General features: G+C 32.1%; 1 pseudogene; it reads right to left on the reverse strand.

Moving 5' to 3' along the window:
• Window positions 1-5,528: 5,528 nt before the first annotated feature.
• On the reverse strand, window positions 5,529-9,437 carry LOC100925637 (annotated as a pseudogene).
• Window positions 9,438-12,480: the final 3,043 nt, after the last annotated feature.

Below are 12,480 nucleotides of genomic sequence, written 5' to 3' on the forward strand. Positions count from 1 at the left end.
ACATTTATACAACTCACTAACCCTATATTTTTCTGGGAAAAATTTCCTTTACAATTAGTTTACTTTCAGATTTATAGTTTCTCCTTTCCACAAAATTCACTGCCTCTTCCTTCACAGAGAGGCTTGTCTTTGAGAAGTAGAATCAGGAGCAGGGAACTGCTCTTAATATTGTTGAGAAAAAGGAAAATATTGAGAAAAAGGAAAATCCCTTGTCTTAGACTTTATAGTATACTGTTTTTACTAGTTCGTGGTTTTATTTTTAGAGGTATTCAAATTCTCTCCATATTGGCAAATTTATAGGATTTAATGGAAGTCTGACTTTCTGAGTAAGTCAGAAAGGTTACTTGAACATATCTGACCCTTGGATTGTCTTCAGTGATCCAGAATTGTTTCTTCTTTCGTATACTTAATAACAGCTTACTCCAGATTAATAATCTTTTGTTGTCAAGTCATTGCTACTGCAAAAGTTCTGCTATTAATATTTTTGTATATTCTTTGCTTCTATCTCTGACATCCTTTAGATCCTCTAGCAATAAAATGCATCAAAGTTTTCAAAATTACATTTTTTCTTGACATAGTCAAGAATTGCTTGTGGAATTATTGAACTTATTTTGCTTTGTATTTTTCTCATTGTTAGTAAATCACAAGCATTTTTCATATAATTTTTATTTTTCTAGTATAGTTTAAGAATTATTGCCATGTTTATTGATTTTTTTAAAAAAAGATAATGCACCACAATTTCTTCATGGCATTTTTACTTTAGTATTTGTAAAGATATAGATCAAAAAGATTAGAAAAGGAGTCAGAATAACATAGCATATTTCCATGTTTTGTCAAAAGATAAAATAGAGGGCATTTGTGTATACAGAAATATACACAGGACAAATAACAGGACCTAAACTGTGACAGTGGAGCTGCACGTAGAGAGAACTTCATAGCACCCTTCTATGTTATATATTATCAGGGATTTCAGGGTGATACCATAAGAAATGAATAAGAGAGAAAACAGAGAGAGAAAACCTATTGTTGGCCAACATCATGAGACAAAGCACATAGGCATCAGTACAGGCCAGTTGTACAAAAAGGAAACAAGTCACACATAAAGTGAAAAATGTTATCAGAGAATATGTATCATGTTTTCTGAAGCTCTGAATTTTGTGCACTTCCCAGGAGGATCCATTCAGTCTTCTGACTTTGATTTTGCATTATTTGTCACTGGATCTCATGTCTTCAGGAACAAGAATAGTCTGCAATCAGAAGGCAAAGAGACATCTTTTTCACATGACTTAGTATTCTATTTATTACCAAAGTAATTGAAACTTTCATATGCAAAAGTCCTTCAAAAATATTTCATTTTTCTTTTGTGAAATATACATACTGGCAAATGGACTTAGAGTTTTGGTTAATACTGAATATGATAACATATATATACACACTATATATAGCATTTATTCAAAGACATGGCAATAATTTGAATGGGAAGTGAGTTTGTGTGTGTGTGTGTGTGTGTAGCAGTTGTCATTTGTGTTCTATCATAACCACAAAGCAGGTGACCTGAATGGCAGAATTTAAGAGAAAATTTAAAAGAATTGCCTACATTTGTATGTGTGCTTTGATGTGTATATGTACAAGAAAAAGGTATACATGTATGAAACACACATATAGAAATATATGTTTATTAGATTGCTCATATAAATATCATTGCATGTCCATATATAACATGGATTGTCCATAGCCACATGCCTTGTCTTTAAAAGATTTGAGATTTGTGACCAGATTTCCTAATAAATATCTGTATATCTTTCCTCACACCCCAGTTGGTAGCTTCATTCTAAATTCTAGAACAATTACATTTCTAACTACTTTTATTCTTTATTCATTACAAAATCAATTTTCCATGGTTTATGTGACTCCAATCATTTTGAAATAGTACAATTCAAATAATTTCCCTCACATTAAAATCTATGAATTATTGTGCATCATTATCATCATCATCAACATCATCATTGTCTTTTCCTCCTTCCTCCTCTTCTTCCTCCTTACCCTTCCTTGTTTTTCTCTTCCTCTTCCTCCTCTTTTTCTATCATCAGTAAATATTAAATCACTACCATGTGCCTGGCACTGTGATAAATTCTAGAAATGCAAAAAAAAAAAAAAGGCAAAAGTTAGTCCCTGCCTACAAGATACTCTTATTACTTAATGTAATTATTGTAGGGGATGTGACTTGATGGAATATATTAAGTAGATTTTTATGTATGGTGTATATATATATATTATATATATTATTATATATATATATATATATATATATATATATATATATATAAAACACTTCTCTTTGATACCTACCCTTCTCTCTATTAATATAGCCACAATTCTAACTCATTTCTGCTACTATATTCATTTACACAGTCACTACTCTATGTCAAGCACTCCTCATCTGTACCTGTACTATATCTAATTATCTCTCAGGAAGCCTCTCTGCCTCAAGTCTCATTCATGAATTAAAAATCTGAATTATAGATATAGATAATTGAATAAACTACCTTGTGAAATTGCTATAAAAATAAAATTAGAAATAGAGAACTTTTTGACAAACATACAGATAAAGAGATTTGAATTTTGTATAAAATAATGGGATCTGAATAAAATCCTGTACTTATACACAGCATACATATAAATAGTGTGTATACACATACACACACACACACACACACACACACACACATATATATATATATATATATATATATGGCTCTTGTTCTCTATAGCTAAATCTATAGATATAGATATAGAGAGAGGGGGGGACTCCCCCCACACACCTCTCAATACATATACACATATGTCCATATCTTTATATCTCTATATGTATGTGTATCTGCCGATATATTTATACATATATACATGAGCCTATACATTTATATATAATACACACCTATATGCACATATACAAATACATATGTATATATACACATATATACAAATATATGCATGTATATTTACACACACATACACACACATATAAACATGTATAGCCATGTACCCATATGTATATGTAAATGTGTATCTATGCATATACTATGAATATATGTATATTAACAACATCCTAGGTTTATTTCCTATGTAAGAAAAGTTCTATAACATCATAACCACCCTCTCCCAATGCTTTCAAGTTTAAAGAACAAAATGAAGATCATTCATAAATGCAAAGGTTAAATTCAAAAGTTGGGAGCCCATTTTTTTCTTTGTTGTCTGATGATCCTCTGTAGTATCAAACCTGGTAACAAATCAAAGGTTGGTTATTGAATGGTGCTGGAAAATTAATAAAAGCTACCACTAGTAACCCTGTAATCCCACTATCCTTACATTACCATTTATGGAGCTGCAAATGTGTGCACTAACCTTCCATTTTTGCTTCTATTTCATTTTTTCATTTACAAGATACCTTAGTGTAGTCAATAGAGCCTACAACTTGGAGTTAGACCTGAGTTTCCATCCTATTTCAGAAACTTATAACTGTTTGACCCTAGACACCTCAAAAGATTTCTTTCACACTTTTTTTTTCATTTACTTAAAAAAAAATTCTCAGGTTTGTTGTGAAGGTTGAATGAAATACTATGTTAATATTTTAAAAATTAAGTTACATTTAAATGATTGATAAACAGATTTATGGTGGTAATTGCAAAAGATCTTTTATCAGCATCCTGATGGGATTTAAGCTGAATAAGGAAAGAGAAAAGGGAACATCAGTCATGAATTAAAAGTGAAAGAATAAATGGAATATTAACTATGCACAAATAGGCATCTTGGGTAAAGCCAAATAATGAGCAATATAAGTATTTTGAAAGACTGAGGGACAATTGGGAGGTGAGGGAGCAGAAGGAAATTCACATTGTAAAGAAAGACTTTTATCATTCCCCAAAGGAATTCCATTATTTCTGCCATTCCCTCCCCACTATGGAATAGTTGCAGAGGTCACAAGTACAATAAGCAACAAGGAAAATAGATACTGCGTTGTAATCAACAAATATTTAGTTGAGAGTCTCATAAATTTTCCCTTTTTCTTTTCCAAAATGAATTCCCACTGGTCTTTCAGAATCCAGGAAAGTGGCAGTGTGAAGAGCAACTTGTACAAATTTTCTATATTACATGGACTATAAGATTTTCTGTTTTATGCTACATTAATGACATGTTTTGGAACACTCATTTCCCTAATGTTTAAAATGTATTGGGTCTGAAGAAGTTTCTATTTATATGACATTCCCATGCTACCATACCACACACATGCCATTTGTACCACTTCAATTTCTAGCTACTTAGCAGAAATGTTTTATAAAGCTTTCTAAGAACATATTATATCAATTATCCTTCTATAAGATTACTGTGTTGAAAAATATAGAATAATAAAAACTGCTTTAAGGTTATCCTTAAAAGATTCCTTCTTAGAAGCTTTAAGATTGAATCTCCAAGGAATTGCTTCCATTTTCTAGATATGAAATTGGAATATATAGTTTCATGTTTTCAAATTTTCATAAGAAAATGAGATATTCTCAAGTGCTATGGCAGTGATTCTATCTTTTCATCTATCTTTTTCCAAGCTGTGCTTCTGAAATGATTAGTTAGAATAAAAAAGAGTTTCTGTTAATCAAAGAGAGATTTGATGAAATTTTTATCAAATCCAGGAACTGGAGAAACATTCTCTAACTTTCCATGGCTTGCCCAACATGAAAATTATCTACACAGGCAAATTAAATTTTTCAGCAAACCTAAAGTCCCTGATCAATTAATCCTGTCCTGTTTTGAAGCTATCCCTTGACTGAAGTGTGATGTAAGCAATGTTTTTGGTAAATATGTTTTTTCTCTTTTCTTTGGGAGTTGGAGATTATTCCATAAATTTATACCTGCTATAACTCAAATATTTCTATAAATAAAAAGACAACATTGAAACATACAGAATTTCTTTACTCTTATGTTTTCTTTATTGTAACATTCATTTCCAAGTACATAAAAATGTGGCAAACTTTCTGGTACTGTTCTATGCTAGGAATAGAGAAGGAGGCAAAAGATAGTCCCTATTCTGAAGGAGAGTCAGGGAGGTGATACAGTGGAAAGAGAGCCAGGCCTGGAATCAGAAAAATCAACTTCATGAGTTCTAATCTGGTCTGAGAAACTTACTAGATAAGATAGTTGAATTTTTCCTTATAACTTCATATTTCTTTTTAAATTTCACTGAGCTATTCCGGAACAATATATAATATAATCCCACACATGTGTATATAAAGTTAAATGTTCATGTATATATGTACACATGTATAAAGTATATAATATATAATCCATATACATATATGTGTATACATATATATATATATATATGGATGTTCATTGGGAATTTTGATATGTGATTATAGAATAGAAAATTATCTGACTTATATTCTTTGAATTATATTCTTATTGAATATTCATTGAATATTCTTATATTCATTGAAAAATCAAAGAATTTATTTTTTGATTGAAAATACTTTGCTACATCACAATTGCCTCATGGCATTTTTTACCTCCATATTTCTAAAGGTATAGATGAAGGGGTTTAAAAAAAGGTGGCAGAATAGTGTAAAACATTTCTACCATCTTCTCAAGGGAGAAAGTGATGAAAGGTCTTGAATACTCAAATATACATGGAATGAATAACATAAGCACAAGTGATATGGAGCTATAGGTGGAGGGCACTTTCTGTCGTTCTTTTTTGCTATATATCCACAGGGCATACAGGATGACCCTATAAGAAACAAGTATGAGGAAAAAAATTAAAATAAAAAGCCCATTATTGACCATAAATCCCAGATCATGTGTATCAGTACAGGCCAGTTCCAGCAAAGGATGCAAATCACACATGAAATGATTGATTATGTTAGGGCCACAGAAAGGTAATGGTAAAATGAAGAACATTTGAATGATAGAATGCAGCAATCCTCCTATCCATGCCACTACTGTAAGTAATAAACATATATGCCTATTCATGATAGTAACATAGTGTAAGGGTTTGCAGATGGCCACATAACTGTCATAGGCCATAGATATAAGGACAATCAATGCAGCAGCACCCAAAAAATGTTCTGCAAAAATCTGAGTCATGCAGCCTTCAAACGATATGGTTTTCTTCACCCAGAAAGACTCTACTATGATTTTTGGTATGATAACTGATGAGAAACTTGCATCCAGGAAAGACAGAAAGACCAAAAATAAGTATGTGGGGGAAGCAAAGAGCAAGGGTCTGCTAGTAATGGTTGCCACAACAAACAGGTTTCCCCCAAGGGTTGCAGATAGAGCAATGAAAACACAATGAATATGATTTTCTGAACACCTGGATTTTGGGTAAGTCCCAGAAGAATGAACTCTGTCATTTGGCTTTGATTTTCAATGATTTTGACATGGAGGTTGGTCTTTTATTGAACATGCATGATCTGCAACCATGAAATAAAAAAGATCTTTTCAGTGTAGATAATAATAACAAGAAAACAAACTGATATTTAAATCCTTTATCATCTGAAATCTTTTCTTTGGTTCCTTTGGCATTGGTGTCATATGCTTGCTTGTGGAACAAATGTTTACAAATTGGTTTGGTGAATGTGGCAGAGAAAGAATAAGATATTGCCAGAGGAAAAGCAATTTTTTAACTGTATAGCAAACTATCCCAGATATATACAGAACGTCTCTAGTTTCAGGTCTTTAGTTGGATAGGAACCAGAATTTTTATTCACCAAAAATAGAAAAATTTATCCGTAGAAGAGTTTTTAAAAGACAGTAAAAAGTCTGAAATCCAAAAAATATATACATTTATAAATTTATGTTTATGATCAATGGATATGGATGCATATTTTATAAAACTCTCTGAAATTTTACCATTACAGAATGATTCGAGAGAACACATAAGCTTATTTTGCTTCTTGTAAAGACATTTCAGGGAGACTATTAAGACTTGGAGAAGAAACACAAGAGGGTTGCCCAAAACAGAACCTCAAGTTTAGTTCTTAGGAAAATTAGTTGAAAGAACTAAGAAAGTTTTGATTGGGACCTACAAGAACTAGAATCCTATTATGATTTTACGGATCTGAATATTCTTTTTTTATTATAGCTTTTTATTTACAAGATATATGAATGGGTAATTTTTCAACATCGACAATTGCAAAACTTTTTGTTCCAATTTTTCCCCTCCTTCCCCCTCCCCCTGATGGCAGGTTGATCAATGCATGTTAAATATGTTAAAGTATATGTAAATGCAATATATGTATACATGTCCATATAGTTATTTTGCTGTACAACAAGAATCGGATTTTGAAATAATACAATTAACCTGTGAAGGAAATCAAAAATGCAGGCAGACAAAAATAGAGGGATAGGGAATTCTATGTAGTGATTCATACTCTATTCCCAGATTTCTTTTGCTGGGTGTAGCTGGTTCAATTTATTACTATTCTATAGGAACTGATTTGATTCATTTCATTGTTGAAGAGGGCCATGTCCAAGAGGAATTCAAATTGTTTTGCTTAGACTTGCAGGAAAAAAAAAAAAAAAACAAAACAAAAAAAAAACTAGGAGCGAAAGCTGAAAGTTTCAGTGAAAGGTTCCTGTTTGATTTAATAAAAATTTCCTTACAATAAAGTTATTCAAAATTAGAATGTAACATACTGATACTACTACATTGCCTTAGAGAATTATAAAGAAAAGGTGATCTTTCTGAGGGAATGTTGAAGTCAGGATTCACATTATTTATGAATTGTAAAAGGAGGTCCTATTGTATCATCAAATTATGATTGCTCTAGTAGATATTTCTTTGAAAAAAAAAAGAAACAAAATAAGAACTAAATAGATAATTAAAATAATTACTCATTCCAGAGAATAAATTTGTTTATTGCTTAATTAAACCATACAATTGTTGAAGGAAAAGGGAGTAGAAACAAGGCATTTAAAAAAAGAAATGTTGATCCAAACAAGAAAGGAGTTTTGGTTTTATTCACAAAAAAAGACAAATTTATCTCACAAATCACAATGGAGAAAAAAAATAATGAATATTGTTTTCTGAGTCTCTGGATCTTGATGAAGTTCCAAGAGGATAAAAATGGTCTCATGGCTTTGATTTTTTTATTGCACTGACTTTGAGAAGAAAAAGGAGGCATATTAAATGAATCTGTGAATGATACAGAAGTAGGAAGGATAACATAGTAGATAAGCACATTCAGGTCTAAGAATTTCCAATAGATTAAAAACAGGGCTGAATTTATGTCAGAGAATCAAAAAAAAACTTGAGTTAGAAGGGATTTCAGTGGATCATTAATAACTTATAAGAGAGAGAGATCCATAATATAGCACCCCCAAAACAATTTAATCTTTTTAAAGTAATTTACTCTATTTGAGATTAACAAAATATACAAAAAACAAATGAACAAAGAAATCCAGCCCAAGTTCTGAGTGAGGTAATTAAGCAGTTGATCTGGATCTCACTTTCCTAAACTATAAAAATGAACAATGCTTTCTTGTTTATTTATTGAAAAAGGAAATAATATATCTCAATTTTTAGACTTTGATTCTACTCTTATAATTTCCAAAAAAAAAAAAGTGAGCTAATTTTAAAAAGTGTAATCATTGATTCATTTATTGTCAAAGCAAAAATTGTTCTGGAAGAGAGAAAATGAAGAAACAAACAAATATATATGTGTATATATATACACATACATATATGCATATATATATAGCAGCTTCTCTTTCCCATTAAGCCCACCAATAATAAAATTACACACATGTACCCACAAACACATACATACACAAAAGAAGTTATATGAATTTTCTCCCCACTTCTGTCACTAACCAACTCTGTAACTGTATACAGCTCTTTCCTTTTCAATGAATTATTATCCCCAACTGTATAATGACTTGGTTTGTCTTAATGATCAATGTTGTTTCTCATGCTTTCTCAAAGAGTACCATGATATCTGGGATGTGAAGCCATGACATGTAAGAGAAGAGAATTACAGGAATGTGGGCTATACAAATTCATCTGCCTCACTTTCTCCTCAGAATCTTTTGGGTACAGTGGCAAGATATAGATTAGGAGAAATACAGATGACCCTGGATACAAGACGAAATACCCTTTTCAAGCTAAGAACTTCAACAAATCTGTTTGACTGAAGCTGTACCCGTTCAGTGATAAAAGGTAGATAACAATTGAGGGAAAGAATCTCCTTTTTCACCTAGTCAAAAAAAATCTAAATAAATTTACAAATCTGGGAGAGGAAGCCCCTCATAAAGTCATTTCTGACATCTACTTTCTACTGGGAAGCATCTACCACATTCAATTTGAAGAAGCATACTAAGTAATACCTGACCTCATGGATATTTTTCTCTTTATCTCCATGGGAGAAGGTAGTCAGATAAAAACCCATCTACATCTACATTTATGTATGTGCACACCCATAATTGCATGTACACGTATACATTTAGATGAATAGATGACTTCTCACATAATTAGACAAACACATGGAAAGTTAGCTAGCTCATTAACTCAATGATAGATAGCATAGATGGATGATAGAATAAAATATTAAAATAAGAAGGATCCTGAGTTTTTTTAGATTTTCAGATATTAATGTATATTTTTTGTAACCTACCTCACCTTTCTAAACATTAAAACAGAAAGGGAACAAAATAAAATTTTAGATATAATTTTAGAGAGAAGAGGGAGAGAAGAGAAATGCTAGAGTCAAGAGGAAGGAATTCATACACTTATGACATGTCAATTTACACCTGAAATCCTTTATATCTTTTCATAATATTTTATTTTAGGGAGGCAGTTGGGTTAAATGACTTGCCAAGCTTACATAGCTAGTAAGTGTCTGAAGATAGACTTGACCTGAGATTCTCTTGACTTGAATGCCAGTGCTCTATTCACTATGCTATCTAGTTGTTCATTCATAATATTTTAACTAAACAAAAGGAGTATTGGATTGTCTAGACTAGCACATATTGCTTTGTTTCTAGTATCTCTCATTCCATTTTTGATATGGACAGGGGACAAAAGTCTTAAAAGCTGCAAGAAAGGAGAGTAATAGGTGTTAACTTACCAAATTGAAGCACTGTGTAAGATTTTTTCTCCTCCTGCATCAGAGGCTTATTCTAAAAAAAAAACTCGCAAGCTTTCTTAAGTTTGAGAATATTAAAGGCTGGTGGAAGCTTTGGGAAAGATGACATTTCCATTTTGGCTTTTTCTCTAACTGCAGATCATGGAAGAGTTTCCAGAGTTGAAGTCATCCAAGAGAGAATATCCACATAGCTGAGGAATAGGTTCTACAATTACCAGGGTTATTAAATATAAATGAAACATTGCTAACCATCTCAACTGGGACTTTTTACACCCAATATATCATGCAAATATTAATTCCTTCCCCACATTCTTCGGTTTATGTTGGAATCTTTACAAACTGTTAAGCCATTAGAGTTGATAGAGACAATAATTATCTAATTTAGCATGGTTCAATATGATTGATTTGATCTTAGAAGGAGATATTTTGGGCCAGAACTTGAAACAAGATACTAAGTACAACTGATAGAAATAATGCTTGTGTTCATACCTTTAGAGAGCTCATAAGTATTTAAGTACTCAATGGAGTTCACACGTTTGGGAGACTTCAGGGTATAGTATGAGATATCCGAATTTACACCTCCCTTAAGCCCTGCTTCCAGAAGGAGGAGTTAACCTTTGGGAGATCATATATATGAAGGAAGCTCTTAGAGCTTAAAAGAATTTCTCCGGAACATTGACTGGGGTCGGAAAGGAGCACTCTGGGAGGAAGCCCACAAGCCCTATCTTCGAGGCAAGAGAGATTCATTGCATCTTCCAACTTGGTGCTGGCTGGAAGCTGAAGAAAGCAGAGGCAGAAGCCAAGGACAAAGGTGCAAGAGCTATTGGAACCAAGCAAAGAGATAGGCTTCTGAGCTAACCAGGCTATATTGAAGGACACAATAAAAGATCTGAACTTTTATCAGCTGGCTGCGATTTTGGAGTAATTATTTACTTGTAACTGAAACTAAGGCTGCCTTCAGAAAACCTCTCCAAGAAACCCTCTCCCCCAGAGGGGGAGTTTTTGTTCTTTAAAATATAATAATAGTTCTCTCTGAGAACTATTATTATATTTTAAAGAACAAAAACACCAATTGTTCATGAAATTGGCAAATTCAAAGTCTTGGGAAATGGCTTCTCCCCCTCTAGGGAACTAAGGAATATCCCTTACCTGAGCATTGGCAAAACAGAACAATCCCTTGTTTCTAGTCAGTACAAGAACAATTCTACCTAGCCAATTAGTCCTCTTGTGAACAGGGGCCAGCTCTTGGTAGAAATGAGAAGCAAGTAATCCCTGGCTTAAATAATTCTTTCCTCATTTCCATTGAAGATAGAAACATCTCTCTAAATGTGATCGTTTCTCCATCACTCATTACCAAACTACAAAAACAAAAATGAAAAGTTCTTCAAATTTGAGTCAATGGCGATCCCTACTGGTCACCTAATTATGACTGTGGAGCAACTAAGAATACCTGAAATCTTAACTTGAACCATTAGAACAATTGTATGAATGTCAATAGTTCTGAAAGTACCTGATGGTTTTAATTTCCAGTGCATAATTATCCACAAGAATAACATGCGATATTTGGTTAAAATCTTCATCAAAATGTAAGCAAATGTAACTCCAGAATTTACTTTAATTGCTAGTTTAAGTAATTCCCCCCAAAATGCAGTTACCTTCTTGTGGCTGGTTCTTGATAAAATTATGCTGGCTCTTTGGAATAACCACTTCCCTCTCTAGATGTTCATCACCAATCTATTTAATGATTTGATCTAAAAATTTTAAAGTAGTTGAAACTAAATTCCCTAAACAATATATTTTTTCAAACTATGTTCACCTCTACTTTTTATTTGGACAGTTTCAATATTTGCCCTTTAATCAAATAAAATAATATCTTTAGAGGACTTAGTATAATACCTAGCATATAATGGGTTTTTAATAAAAATTTATTTTCTCCTTTTTCTTCATTTGGGGTGTTACCTTGTAAATTACTTATCAAATATCATTGATAGTGGTTTAGCAATCACATTTGCCAGTTATTTTAGGACTTGAGTACTCAATTTACTTGAAGCAGGTGGCTGACTTCATAAGGAGAACTAAGTGCTTTCTGATTAAATAAATATTTATTTTACATACCTCTTTATTATTGATCTTTTTCTAGTCTGAAGATCATGCATGCATATATGTACATGATTCCACAAAATTTCTTCTAAGGGACCATATATTGATTCATTCCAATTTGATTCTTTATCCATTTACCTATAACCATCTAACTGACCAATGGACTTTAATTATCTATTTCACTTTTAGATATTTGATAATTTTAAAATCTATGACCTTTGTCAGACAAATCTACTGCAAGCATTTT

Source organism: Sarcophilus harrisii, chromosome 6, assembly GCF_902635505.1.
Source record: "Sarcophilus harrisii chromosome 6, mSarHar1.11, whole genome shotgun sequence".
Taxonomy (NCBI): Eukaryota; Metazoa; Chordata; class Mammalia; order Dasyuromorphia; family Dasyuridae; genus Sarcophilus; species Sarcophilus harrisii.